This window comes from Elephantulus edwardii, unplaced genomic scaffold, assembly GCF_000299155.1.
Source record: "Elephantulus edwardii isolate Elephantulus edwardi_28Jun2011 unplaced genomic scaffold, EleEdw1.0 scaffold00037, whole genome shotgun sequence".
Lineage (NCBI taxonomy): Eukaryota > Metazoa > Chordata > Mammalia > Macroscelidea > Macroscelididae > Elephantulus > Elephantulus edwardii.
In genome coordinates this window covers 19633559-19647380 of record NW_006399787.1, presented here as the reverse complement: position 1 = coordinate 19647380, position 13822 = coordinate 19633559, and the positions used below count along the sequence as shown (strand labels likewise).

The window sequence follows — 13822 nt, the reverse complement described above, 5'->3', positions numbered from 1 at the left end:
GGAAGCTCCTCTTTTCAACATCAGAGCAAAAGCAAGCCTCCACTGACAGATATGTGCTGATGACACAGGAGGAGGCTACACGTTGGTCAGTCTCCTACATGGAAAGTGAAAGTTCCACTGAACTACCATTACCTCCTGAAGCACTTAATTCTCATTATTTTTATGACATTCACTGCCACCTATCCTATTGTTTACTTATCATGTAGACAAAATCTATTGCTTACTTATCCTGTAGACAAAATCTATTGCTTACTTATCCCTCGGCTAGACTGGGAGCCTAAGTCAAGCGGTAGTGTTTGTGCTGTCCTCGGCTGAATCCACAGTGTCTAGAAAAATGGCTGGAATCCTTAGCCAACTTCAAGTGGATTCTGAGTTTTCAAGGCTTTGGGATAGCTTCTCCATCCTGGTTTTGCCTTTCCAGCTGAGTTACCAAAGAACTGTGATATGACTCTTAAAAGTGCTCGTTCAGTTGCTGTCAAGACAATTCCAACTCACAGCAACTTTGGCCAGCGCTCCTTTACTGGTTAGTCTACCAGAGCTTCATCAGGTAACCATTATTAGAGCCCTTTCCTTCCCATTCCAGTCACCACCTCTCTTTTATTATTCAATGTCCAGACTGGTTTCTCAGATAGCTCTCACTCTCTCTTATTGCCATCTGGTGGACTAGTGGCAAGAAGCTGTGGTGCAATCCCAAAGGCATGTGGTTCCAAACTATCCACTGTGGGAGAAGAATTGGCAGTCTCCTCCCATAAGATTTACTGCCTCTGAAAACCCACTGGCGGGTCAGCTGTGAGTTAGGTCCAACTTGATGGCACAAAGCATTGCCACTGATTCAGAACAAACTCATAGCTGACTCTCCAGCATGTTTTCAGAGGCTCCATATGCCAAGGGAGATTAATGGTATTTCTCCATGGGAGCTGCTGGTTGATTCAAAGTGCCTACCTTTGTTTGGGTTGCCAGTAAACTCCATACCCACGAGGCCACCAGAGTTCCCTCCTCAGATACGTAATATTACCAAATATCATATCATTTGTTTAAATAATAAAGAATATGTCCCCTCTTACCCTCCCAGCTTTCTCCAAGGGTATAAATGAATGCATGTGGTGGATCTGAGGGTCATTTTCTTTGAGCAGCCAGCACCAAAGAGAATTTGAGACCACAGTAAGCAGCTATAGTCCTTCTGCCTGTGAGAGCATCTCCTGAAACACGTAATACATGGTTTAAAAAAAATATGATGACGGTGGATAATCCATAAGGTTTAATAGAATACAGCATTATTATCCCCTGCTGCCTCTGATTTTACAATGGCAGCAGAAATGCAAAGCTCATACCAAGATACGATAGCTGGTTGCTGTGATTTGAGGAATTCACAGTGAGCGTGCATTACGGAAAAAAACCCTCATTTTATGTAAGCAGCTTCCTGGTTTATATTGAACGAAGGCTAAATTTACAAAGAAAATGCCTCAAATTTCTTTTTTTAAGTATTTGAGGTTTATTTCCTTTGTTTTTGTTCATTCAGTATTTATTTAAGGGTGGTATGTGTTTCTCTATCGCGTGAATTTTTAAGTTCTTCTTAATTGAAGAGTGTTTTTCCAAGGGTCAGGAGACTTAGCTACAGGTTATCATTTACCACGGGAGCTGGAACCAAACGAGGCTGCCCACCTTGAGATTACAAGTGAATTCTTGAATTCAGCACAGTTCTACTATGCTCCACATCTCCAAATGTTGTTGATGTTGTTGTTATGTGCCGTCGAGTCACTTGCAACCCATGGCAACCCCATGTACAACAGCCCTAAACTCTACTCTATCCTGTGCCAATTGCGCTATCTCAGACACACCCATCCCGATTACCCCAGTCACTGAATCAATCTACCTCAAAGAGGGCCTTCTTCTCCTGTGCCGTCCCTCCACCCTCCCAAGCATGATGTCCCTCTCCAAGGACCGGTCCCTCCTTACAACATGTCCAAAGTATGTCAGGAGAACCCTCAGGATCCTTGATACAAGGAGCAGCCCAGTTTAACCCTCTCCAGGATGAATCCATTTGCTTTCTTGGCAGTCCATGGTACATTCAGTACTCTTCTCCAGCACCACAGCTCGAAGACATCAATTCTCCTTCTATCCTCCCTAGTCATTGTCCAACTCTCTGATGCATAACAGGTGACTGCAAAGACCATGGCCTGTATCAGGCGCACCTCAGTCTCCAGAGAGACACCATTGCTCTTGAGTACTTTAGAGAGGTCCCTAACCGCAGACTTTCCCATCGCAATACATTTTTTTATTTCCTGGATACTGGTCTCCCAATACTTGCAATTAAAATTCAGACATTAAGTCTATGGAGACAGAAAGGGTAATTTAGGATCTCTAGGCCTATCTACTGAAGTACCTCTGAGTGGACTTGAGCTGTTAACCTTTTGGCTACTAGTTGAGTGCTTAATGAATGGTTTGTGACACTCAAACACTCCTAGTAGAAGGAAGGTGTTGTTGTTGTTGTGTACTGTGGAGTCTGAACCAACCCATAGCTGACCCTCCAGCAGGTTTTCAAAGGCAATTAATCACATTGAAGGAGATTGCCCATCTTTCTCCCAAAGAGCAGCTAGTGGATCCAAACTGTGTGCCTTTGGGATTGCAGCACAGCTTCTTACCAGTAGGCCACCAGAGCATGAAGATAGCCGATTGGATGAGGGGTTAAGGAGAATGGCCTTCTGGGGAATGCTGGGAGCTGAGCTAAGTGAGGAAAGATTGCATTTTCTACTGGATTCCTCTACTTAAGCTCTTCTCTAACTTGCTATTCTTTAACTTGCTGTATTGGAGAACCTCAATGATTGTCATTGCAAACGCAATGGAGAAGCTTTATCCTCTACAAAACTGTGTGGCAAATAGGATGATTTCCAAACTGACCATTTTCTTGTGGAATGATCATCTTTCTGATTCTGAGCACTTCCTAGATTATATCTCTGCAGGGTGGTCAACCATACATGGTGGTTTGCCTGGAACACGCCAAGGTTATTACTGTTATCTGAATCAAATTGCTCCTCTTCCATTCCTAAAAGTTGTTCTGTTCGACTGATAGCTTATCTGACTGATCTAAAGCTCCGAAAATGTGTAGTGTTTTTTGGTTTTTTTTCTCCTGTGCAACAGCAAATGGAGTTGCTTTGAGGGATTAGGGCTGGTGCATACCAGTCCTTATCCTGGTGATTAGCTAATCCTGCTTCCACCTTCTGCTGTGGAGAATTACTCCATCTCTCACTCTAGCATTCCTAAGGATCTGATTGCCCTACTTTTCCCTGTCTTCTGCTTTTCCTACCTTTCTCAGTAGATATTTTAGGGAGACTTAGTTCAGACTTGATGTGTTGTACAAGTAAAGACTAGGCTACATTCATATCATGTGACACTGGAAATGAGATACTGAGAATGACATTCTGTTTTATCAAAATGAAGCAGCCTTATTCTTTACCAAACCAAATAAACGCCTTTCTCCTTGGGGATGACACTGGGTAAAGCAGTTATTGCGTAGTTTTATGCCTTATGCTTTTTATTTGTGTATTTGAAAGAAGTCTCATAGCTTCAAAGCATTTTGAGAATCACAGAGTTCAGAAGATTATAAATAACAAAAAAATAATTTTTCTTTTTTTTTTTTCCATTTAAAATGGCAGCATAGACACTGCGGTTACTTACTTAATAGATAGCGTGTGGTCCCTGGGCCATTTGGAGCTGATGGGTTTTTTCCAGTGCTCTATATATAGAGCTAGGTCAGAAATATCACTTCCGTTGGAACTTGACCTACAGACCATTGTCAGTTTTAGAGACCTGAGGAAGTAGAGTACACACTAAATACAGCTAGTCCACAGGTTCAGTTAGAGAACCACAAGTCCCCAAGGAAATTAATTTTGTTGGAGGCTAAATGCTTGGACATATCCCAGTATCTTTTATATGCTATCTCTGCCCTGTGGCCTCCTGAAGCATGTAAGATGTCTCCATCCTTGGCCTTTGTTCTAGAAAGAGCCTCTCCTAGGCAGTTTTCCACCCTCTTCAATTTCGATTACTTTGGAAAAGAGTCACAAGTAACTCTGATTACGTTGGAAATTCTGGCCTTCTGCGTTTAGTAGAATTGATGAGCCACCAACAAGAGTAGCTTAGGCTACTCCAGAAACCTGAGGAGAAAGCTGATCTAAACATATCAGCCACTTCATCTTTCTCTTGGGAGTAATCGAGGCTTTTTTTTTCCAGTCACTTCCCAATTCAAATGGATGACCCACCCAAAAAACATATGCTGATGCTCAGTAACTTCCACCGGCCTGATTTTAAACAGAAGAAACTGGCTTTAATGGATGCTAATCTCCTTGCAATCTGTACTTTTGCAAGTAGGCTCCCATCTCTAAGCTTTGTTATTATGAAGTTGTGCTTCTGGGATTTGGTCACTGATAAGGTTTTGGTGGATGGTATAGACTGAGAAAAATCTCAGTACTGGAGTGAAATCTGGTATCATGAAGAGGCCTCACGCCTATACATGTTTCAAGCATAAGTGGGTGCTGGGTAGGAAACAGCACTTCAAAATGTGGAACTTCTTGAACTTCCTGGAAAAAGTGAGGTCTAGAATGAGGAACTAATTTTTATCATCAAAATACCATAGACTCCTAAGTTTCTAGAGCAGACAGCAACTTTTGAGATCCTGTCAGACAAGCCCTTCTAGTCACAATTGAGAAGACTGAGCTCACAGAGCTGAAATAAGTGTTTTGCCTGCTTGTTACCAAGGGCTACTCTGCTCTTCTTTGTTAAACCACTCTCCTTCTCCCACCTGGTGCATTAAAAGCCTAAAGCCTCATCAGAAATAGAGCTCCAGTGTCCCTGCTTCTGGCCAGCAGCTAGCTCTCCATATGCCGTCATGCATTATATAGAACATGCTTTAGGGTGTGAGGTTAAGAGACAAAGCTAACGCTTGTTCCAATGGTAAAATCCATTCTCACTTCATGAATTCATTTCAGCCCAGATATCATTTGTGGGTATTTCTACCCAGTTTTGTCTGTCTGCTTTGCTTTGTTCTTCAATTTCCTCTCTCTGGTTACAATAAATTGTTTTGCTCTGACAAGAAAGAAAGGACTGAATATACAGCCCGGCAAGGCCTTGAACTTTTCCTTCCCCTCTGTTCCTATTCTGGGTATCACGGCTTTATTTTCATTTGTCTTTTTCTTTTAACATGGAAAAGTGTATTCTTTTAAAGTTGACCTTTCTGCTACAGGGCAACCACTCTTCTGTTATGTACGAGAGATTCCATCTGACTTCCCAGAAATGCTTAGCACAGGAGTCATAAATTGAAATGGTTTCAGAGAAGGCACTTTCTCATGAAAGGCTCCTTCTAAATCCTGACACTGGTTGGTACGAGAGGCTCGTTACCTTTCAGACATCAAGGCTGCGTAGCAACCTGGTTCTCCTCCTCCGGTCAGATTGCACAAGGGCTGCACCCTGTGTGTACAGCAGTGAGAAAGCCTCTTGTCTTAAAAGAAATTAGTCTTCATGAGCAACTCCTCCTCCAAAGGAGTACAGAATTGGATCCAAAAGATATAGTCATGGAAAGTATCCCAGAATCCCAAGTTCCCTTCTTTTAACCACTTCATTATCAAGCCTCACTGCTTCATTACCGAGCCTGACTGCTTTGATTCGTTATCTGTAAAGAACTCTGGTATTCACCCAAAGACTATGCCTCTGGTGGTTCAAATCCACTAGTAGCTCACTTGGAGAAAAATGGATTTAAAAGAAGATAGATAGATAGATAGATAGATAGATAGATAGATAGATAGATAGATAGATAGATGTTGTTGTTGTTGTTGTTGTTGTTAGGTGCCATTGAGTCATAGACGACTCTATGAACGAAAGGCCTGAGCACTGTTGATAGAGTTTCCGGAAGCAAGCCATTTCGGAAGTGGATGCCACTCCTGCTTCCAAGCTTGTTTTAATCAGGAAGCTCCAGCAAACACTGTCCACCGTGGGTAATCATTATCACATTTGGCACATCAGTGTCACAGTGTTTAGCATCACAGCCACCACGAGTTACCTCTGTACAGTAATGCACAGATCAGTGCTATACCACCTAGAAGAATGTTTGACAGGAAAACAATTTGAACCAGGCCTGAGTACCACAGATTAAAATCACCCACCTTGGGTTTGGTAGCATAACTTTCTGTCCACTAGCTCTCTCTAGGATGGATGGATGGATGGATGGATAGATAGATAGGTAGATATAGTTAAACTTTCTTTCACCCTAGAATTTAATTTTCAGTGCTTGATCATTGTTGTTCTTGTCATTATATGTGTCATGTATCTTTATCTAAGGGTCAATAAGAACCCTGTTTGCCTGGAGTCAAGAATTGCTATTCACATTTCACAGACGGGTAGGCAATCACAGAAGGGACATGCTTTGACTTACCTAAAAGAGCCTCTGAGAGAGCCAGCAGTGAATGTTCCCACAGTCCTTTTTAGAGACACCTGACTTCAGTGTAAACAAATTAGATTTGCTCTTTGTCGCTTACCAGATACTTACCCAGACACTTCTCAAGGCTCAGTCTTATGACAAAGAAAAAAATCCCTGCATAAGGAAAATCTTTTCAAAGCCTGGTTCACCTATTTAATATTTTATTTATATTGGAATCAACAAAATCCCAGTACAACAAAGTCATACTTCCTTGACAGGTCATGAAAAGGGAGAGAAGAGGGGGAGATGTGCCCCATTTTTTCAGAACGTCTGCTTAAAATGAGCCTAGACGCTGAAGATTCGCTTCTGTATTTTCTAACCAATTAGGTCACTGGGCAGGAAATCACCTATTCAGAAAAGCCAGTAAGCCAATTCCTCCCACCTTAAAATTTCCCATAAATAATTATGCCAGCTCTCTCATTGAAATGCTTGAAAGCCAAAATACATGAGACCACAGAGTTTTCTAGTTGAAAATAAAGTAATTCACAATTTCCCTTTTCCAATACTCTCAACAGTTCCCACCAACCCTAACCACCGTTCAGTTGTGTTCTAGTAGGGAAAGGAAAAGGTCACTGCCTAGGAGGGATGTGTATTCAATCCCTTATTTTCCATCAGAGAAAAAACAATTTATTGAGACTGAGGAGAGGAAATTAAAAAAAAAAAAACATAAAAAAAAACCAACAACACAAAAAACCCACAAACAAATACCGAATAGAAGGACGTACAAATGATAGTTGGAGTGAAAGAAGTTTTTGAAACCCTGGTAAGTGAAGTAACTTTGTAGTCTTAACCAGATTTATAAACCTCCAGCTAGAAGGAATTAGTTGCAGGCCACCTGGTTTGTGTAAATCCAGCTGCTGGGCCAGTTGGGTAAGATTAAGTAATTTGCCAAGCCAGGGCATGCGTTGCCTTTTTGAAAACCTCTTGGCCTGGGTTATCACCGTACATCGAACAGAGGAAGCTAAGTTGGGGGCCTGTGTGACAAGTAGAGTTCAGATGAGTGATAAGATGCTCACAACATACCTCTGTCATTATCTCCCCAAAGATGGGCCGTTAGACCCTCAGATCCTTCTGCAGGGCCTCTCTGGAAACATAGCTAATTATTTGTCCACAGACACATGAAGACTCTCGAGGTTAATTGGAGTAGTGGTTAAATCTCAATCTGCTTTCAAAGCCTGACTCTGTCATTAACCAATATTATGGACTTGAGACCATTACTTTATCTTTCATATTCTCAGTCTGCCAATAGCAACAATAACATTGCCTACCTTGTAATGTTGTGAGGATCAAAGAGATGTAGCTAAGATATGGAACTCAAACAAGATGTAAGCCCTCCAAGTCTAAAAGGGCTTCAGTAGTGCCCAGTACACAGTAGTTCTGAAATACTGCCTCTGCTATCATCAATTTCAAAGACCTTGCTGCCATTTTACTCTGTGGTAACATAATGTTTGTAAACACTCCTGAAAATATATCCCCCACACCCTACTTACTCAGGGTTCACGTCTGAGACGTTTCCTTGGTCTTGTACACTCATGCCCTTTAGTTTGAGCCCATACTCATCAGTCCGGAAAACAGACAAGTAAGTGTGTGACACTCTGTATGCTGATGTCATTGATTTAGGGGCATGGTTGTTGTGCACTGTTTGTTAAAAATAGTCTCTACTGGTCAAATGTGTCTCTGACCTCTGAAAACACCCCTGTTTTCCTTCAGACCTGGATAATTCTTAGAATTTTGTTACCAAAAATAATATTCTTGAGTGCTTAACTAGTTCACAACTCCTAATTATGCGCATGTGACTTTTCCTGGGCCCACTTTGAGCTCAGCCTCACACCAGCTTATCACTTAGCAGGCAGCTAAGCTACTAGCTTCCAGAATCTGCTTTAAAAAATGTAAAAACCCTTTAATCTTAATTGCTGCTGGCCTGCTGGTGAGTCAGTTCCAACTCACAGGGTCACAGAGTAGGGGTGCCCACTTGGTTTCCTGGGCTGTAAATATTTCCGCAGCAGACAGCTTCATCTTTGTCCCACCGAGCATCTGGTGGACTCAAACCACCAAACTTTAGGTTAGCTGCCTGGTGCATTAGCACTGATAACAATTAGGAGCACGGTTCATACCTCTGCTCTGCTCAAGACTACTGGTGTGATCACTGTGTCGGTCCATCTTGTTCACAGTCTTCCTCTCTTTCACTGACCCTCCACTTTTCTAAACATGATGAGCTTTTCCGAGGACTGGCCCATCTTGTTAACATGCCTAAAGTATGTGAGACGCTCTCACCATCATTGTCTCCAAGGAGCACGCGGGGTGCACGTCCTCCAAGACATGCTTGTTGGTTCTTTTGACGGTCCGTGGGATAGGTTTGTTCTTCAACAACAACACAATTCAAAGGCATCGATTTTTTTTTTCATTAGTTTTCTTTATTCGTTATCTACCAGGTGTTCTAGCACAAATCAAATATGAATTCTGCCACCTGATACTATCTATTAGGAGTGATAAGGAAAGCACGTGAATCCTATGTCATAGACTAAATCAGGATGGTACCTTAAGAGAGTTTGAAAAATGTTTTTTTTTAAAGTTTTCCACAGTTACAAAGTTCAAAGGAGGAAGTATGCTTTTCATACAATCAAGGAAGCCATCATATCAGGTCGAGCACTGAAGGCTTTGGGTATATTTGTATGTAGAGACAACCCACGTATAAGAGGGGACATGACGAATAAGTCATTCTGTTGAAGCAGAGAATATAGGAAGTGGAGTGAGGGGAATAGATGTAAAAATGCAGGTTGGACATGGGCTGAACAAAGTTTAGCTGCCACTCTTACAAATTCAGAACTCTTTCACTTTAGGTACTTTTTGTTGTTGTTGTGTGCCATTGAATCTGAATTGACCCAGAGTTGACCATCCAGCAGGTTTTCAGAGGTAATAATTGCATGGGAGGAGATTGCCCATCCTTCTCCCGCAAAGCAGCTGGTGGTTTTCAAACGGAGTGCCTTTAGGATTGCAGTGCAGATTCTTACCACTAGGCCACCAGGGCTCCCTGGTTGTATTGTGTATCCACAACCCCATAGACCCTATAGTTTACCCTCTGGTGGATTGGGAGGAGATTTCCCATCCTCCTGCAGAGCAGCTGGGAGCTTCAAATGGCATGCCTTTGGGATTGCAGTGCAGTTTGGCTGTAAATGATAGGAAGGCGTATTTAAGTGTGTCCTTGGCAGAAATTTATCACACACAATGGGTTATAGGATAGATTTTAGTAAATAGGAGCTGATAGCATAGAGATAATTTAGAACACTGTAGCATCTACAAAGCATCCAATAAGTAAAGCACGCCATAGTAAAAGAGGGGGAAACCAACAAACCACTGTAGCTGTCCTTGCTGGGTGAAATTGAGTTTGAGTCTGATCTAAGGTGAAGTCTGGTTAGGAGGAATGGAGGTGAGGCAATGGATATAGGTGAGATTTTAATATTAAGTTAATAGGACTTCACAATCTCTTAGACATAAAGGGACATGCAAGAAGGAAAAACAAATAAAAGAAATGAGATCAAAGAGGGGCAAGGAAGGAGAACTACGCTCATATGAAAAGATCTGAGCTTGGTTAGAATATCCTGAACTTACAGTGCTAAATTTTCTGATACTAGATTTATAATTTGTATGGCTACACTTGGTGAGTCAGGCCAGAATTATCCCAGTGAGGGTGCCTTCCTCATCAGTAGTGACAGCACACCTTGTGGATCAGACACTACAAGATTGGTTGGCATTGAGTCATATCTACCCCACAGCACATTTAAGTGTTTATTTTTTTAAAAATTAAAATAAGACTAGACAGTGGAACTCTGATAGTATAGTCCTTAGATACCCTTCAAACCTAGAACAGAACCTACTCCCCTGGATCCTATTGGTAAGGAGTTATGCTGCCCACTCAAAGGAACTCAGCTCGAAGCCAGCAGCTGCTTCAGGGAAAAGATGGTCAGTCTCTTCCTGTGTGGTTAACTGCTTCTGAAAACCCACTAGAGGGTCCGTTCTGACTCAATGGTACATAACTAAACTGCATACAATGAAGTGGACAATGTTATTGTTGTGTACTTTCAAGTTGGAACTGACTCATGGTTGAGCCCTCTGGCGGGTTTTCTAAAGCAGCAAATTGTACTGCATGAGATTACCCATCATTTTCCTGTGGAGCAGCTGGTGAATTTGAACCACATGCTTTTGGATTGGCAGTACAACTCCTTACCACTAAGCCACCAGAGCTCCTTAAAATGAACAATTGCACTGGTGAAGAACAATCAACCATCTGAGACAAAGTGAACAATTTTTGCCCCAAATTGAAGATTAAAAGACAGAAAGAATGTACTGTAGTTTTTCAATCCCTTACCTTGTAGTTGGACATATGGGCTGTTTCCATGTTCTTGTGATGGTGAATAACGCTGCTATGGACATTGGTGTGCAAATCTGTTTGTGCCTCAATTCTCATATTCTCAGGATATATTTCAAGTAGTGGAATAGCTGGGTCATATGGAATTTCTACGTTCAGGTTTTTGAGGAAGCTCCGAACTGCCTTCCAGAATGGTCGCACCATTTTACAATTCCACCAACAATATATGAGTTCCTCTCTCACCACATCTTCTCCAACATCTACTACTTGCTGCCCTGTTAAACTTTGCCACTGTTACTGGAGTGAGGTGGTGCCTCATTAAACTAACTCAGTCCCACAAGGATAAATATTGTATAAGACTGTTATTGTAGAATGAGTATAAGGATCCAGGAGGGGTGGGAGAGGCTGGAAGCAGAGGGATGTGGATGTACAGGTGGAAGAGGGGATTAATCATTGGATTGTACAATTTGTTGGTTGAGGGGGTGAGGGAAATGGAAAGAATTTGTTTGAATTTGTATTAGAATTTTTTAAATAAACTAGTAAAAAAAATAAAAGACAGGAAGAAGGAAGAAAGATGGACAAATGGAAACAGGGAACCTAGGGAGGAAGCGGGAAGAGTGCTGCTCCCACAGAGGCTGTTGCAACTAATATCACAAAAGAAAATGTGTGTAAATTGTTGAATGGAAAACAAAGGTATTAGGTAAGCTTTCATCCAAACCACAATAGCATGTTCAAAAAAATTTAAACTGACATTTTAATATCAGATTGTACTTAATATACTGAATTCTTAAGTCTCTTTCTGAAACAGAGAGTCTCGCATGGCGGCGGCAGCAGGAGCTGAGCACGGCTGCCCCCTTGAAATTGTGAGTGAATTCTGTGATTCACCGCAGTTCCACTATTCCCTATCACATCCTAACTCAGAAGATTAAAAATCAGTTACGGAATCTATCAATGTGGAATGTCAATTACTGATACGGAACTATGGCAAGCCGGAGGGATCTGCCAAGAAGAGAAGTTGAGCGCTCAAGCCTAAGGAATACAAGACATCTTTTTGGGATGATGATAGTGTTCTGAAATTGATGGTGGTGATGGTTGAACAACTCTGTGAATATACTACAAGTCACTAAACTGTATTCTTTAAATAAGTGAACTGTATGGAATGTGAGCCTGATCCAGGCCATGATCTTTGTAATCACTTGCTGCGCATCAGAGATCTGGACAATGACTAAGGATGACAGAAGAAAAATTGAGCATACCATGGACTGCCAGGAGAACAAACAGGTCTGTCCTGGAGAAGCTAAAACCAAGGGACTCCTTGGAGACAAAGATTTTGAAGCCCCATCTCATATACTTTGGGCATGTTGCCTAGAAGGAACAGTCCTTTGAAGAGGACAGTATGCTTAGAAGGATGGAGGGGCAGCACAGGAGAGGAAGACCCTGGATGAGATGGATTGACATCAAGACTTGAGTAATGGGGTCAGGTGTGTCAGAGACAGTGAAATTGGCTCTGGACAGGGCTATTATGCATAGGGTCACTATGAGTTGAAATGGCTCGATGGCACATAACAGCAACAATAATGTGGTATGTGAATTACCTCAATAAAGCTTGTTTATAAAATGGGGTGAAGGAGAAGTGCTTTGGCTCTTTGTAGTGTTGGTTTTATTATAACAAAATATTCTCTGCAAATGTGTCTCTATCAAAAAGAATAGAGACAGTCTCAGAAAGGTAGACTGAGTCAAGGATTTTTTTTGTTGGTGGTGGTGTTTTTTTTACTAAATAAAATTTATACTTTATACTGGGTTATACAAAGTTTATATATGTTGTTTTTCACATTGGATCTTTCCCATTTCCTTTACCCATCCCTCCCTCCACCCATCAAATGTTGCGACCCTATGATTATCAATCTCCATCCACCCCTAGCCCATCCTCACCCATCTCCCCCACCCTTGAATCCTCATACATGTTCTACAATAATGGTCTTATACAATATTTGTCCTTATGAGACTGAATTAGTTCAGCATAATGCTCTCTAGTTCCTCCCAAGTTAGGTAGTACTTTACAAAATCATTGCTCTTGCATGCGTAGTATTCCATTATGTGACTGTACCATAATTTCTCAGTCCATACAATTGTGATTGAACATTTGACAGCTGTTTCCATGTTGTTGCAGTGGTGAATAATGTTGTTATGAAGAATCATGTACAAGTCTCTGTTTGTATCTCAGGTCTCATTTTCTCAGGGTATATTCCAAGGAGTGGAATATCTGGATCATATGGAATTTCTATGTTCAGCTTTCTGGGGAAATGCCAAACTGCCTTCCAGAGTCATTGTACCATTTTACAATCACACCAACAGTATATAAGAATTCCTGTCTCTCCACCTCTTCTCCAACATTTATTGCTTGCTGTCCAGTTAAACTGTGCCACTGCTACTGGGATGGGATGGTATTTCATTGTTGTTTTGATTTGCATCTCTCTTATTGACAGTGATTTCTTCATGTGTCTGTTGGCCATCCAAATATCTTTTGTGGAAATTTTTCCATGTCTTTTGCCCATTTTGTAATTGTGTTATCAGTCTTTTTCTTGTGGAGGCCCTGTAGAATTCTGTAAATTTTTTATATGAAACCTTTTTTATGAAATGGTATTGCCTAATGCTTTTTCCAGTCAGTAGGTTTTCTTTTCACTCTGTTGGAAAATGGTTGTTGTGGGTTTTTTTTGTTTTTTTTTGTTTTGTTTTGTTTTTGTTTTTTTTAATGTGCACAAGGATTTAATCTTTAGAAGGTTCCATTCATCAGTTTTATCCTCTCCAGACTGTACAGTTCTGGCTGAATTCAGTAGTCTCTTTATACCATAGACTAGACCACATAAGCTTGATCCCAGTTTGTCTCTGATGAACTGTAAGGTTTGGGGCTTTACTTTTAGATCTCTGATCCACCTTGAGTTTATTTTTGTATATGGTGTGAGATGTGGATCCTGTTTCAGCTTTCTGCA

At 41.3% G+C, this 13822-nt stretch overlaps 1 protein-coding gene across 1 annotated transcript in view; it reads left to right on the top strand.

Annotated features, from left to right (window-relative positions):
* RAD51B (RAD51 paralog B) overlaps positions 1-13822 on the top strand; it is an 890578-nt gene that overhangs the window by 781668 nt on the left and 95088 nt on the right. The window lies entirely within an intron of this gene.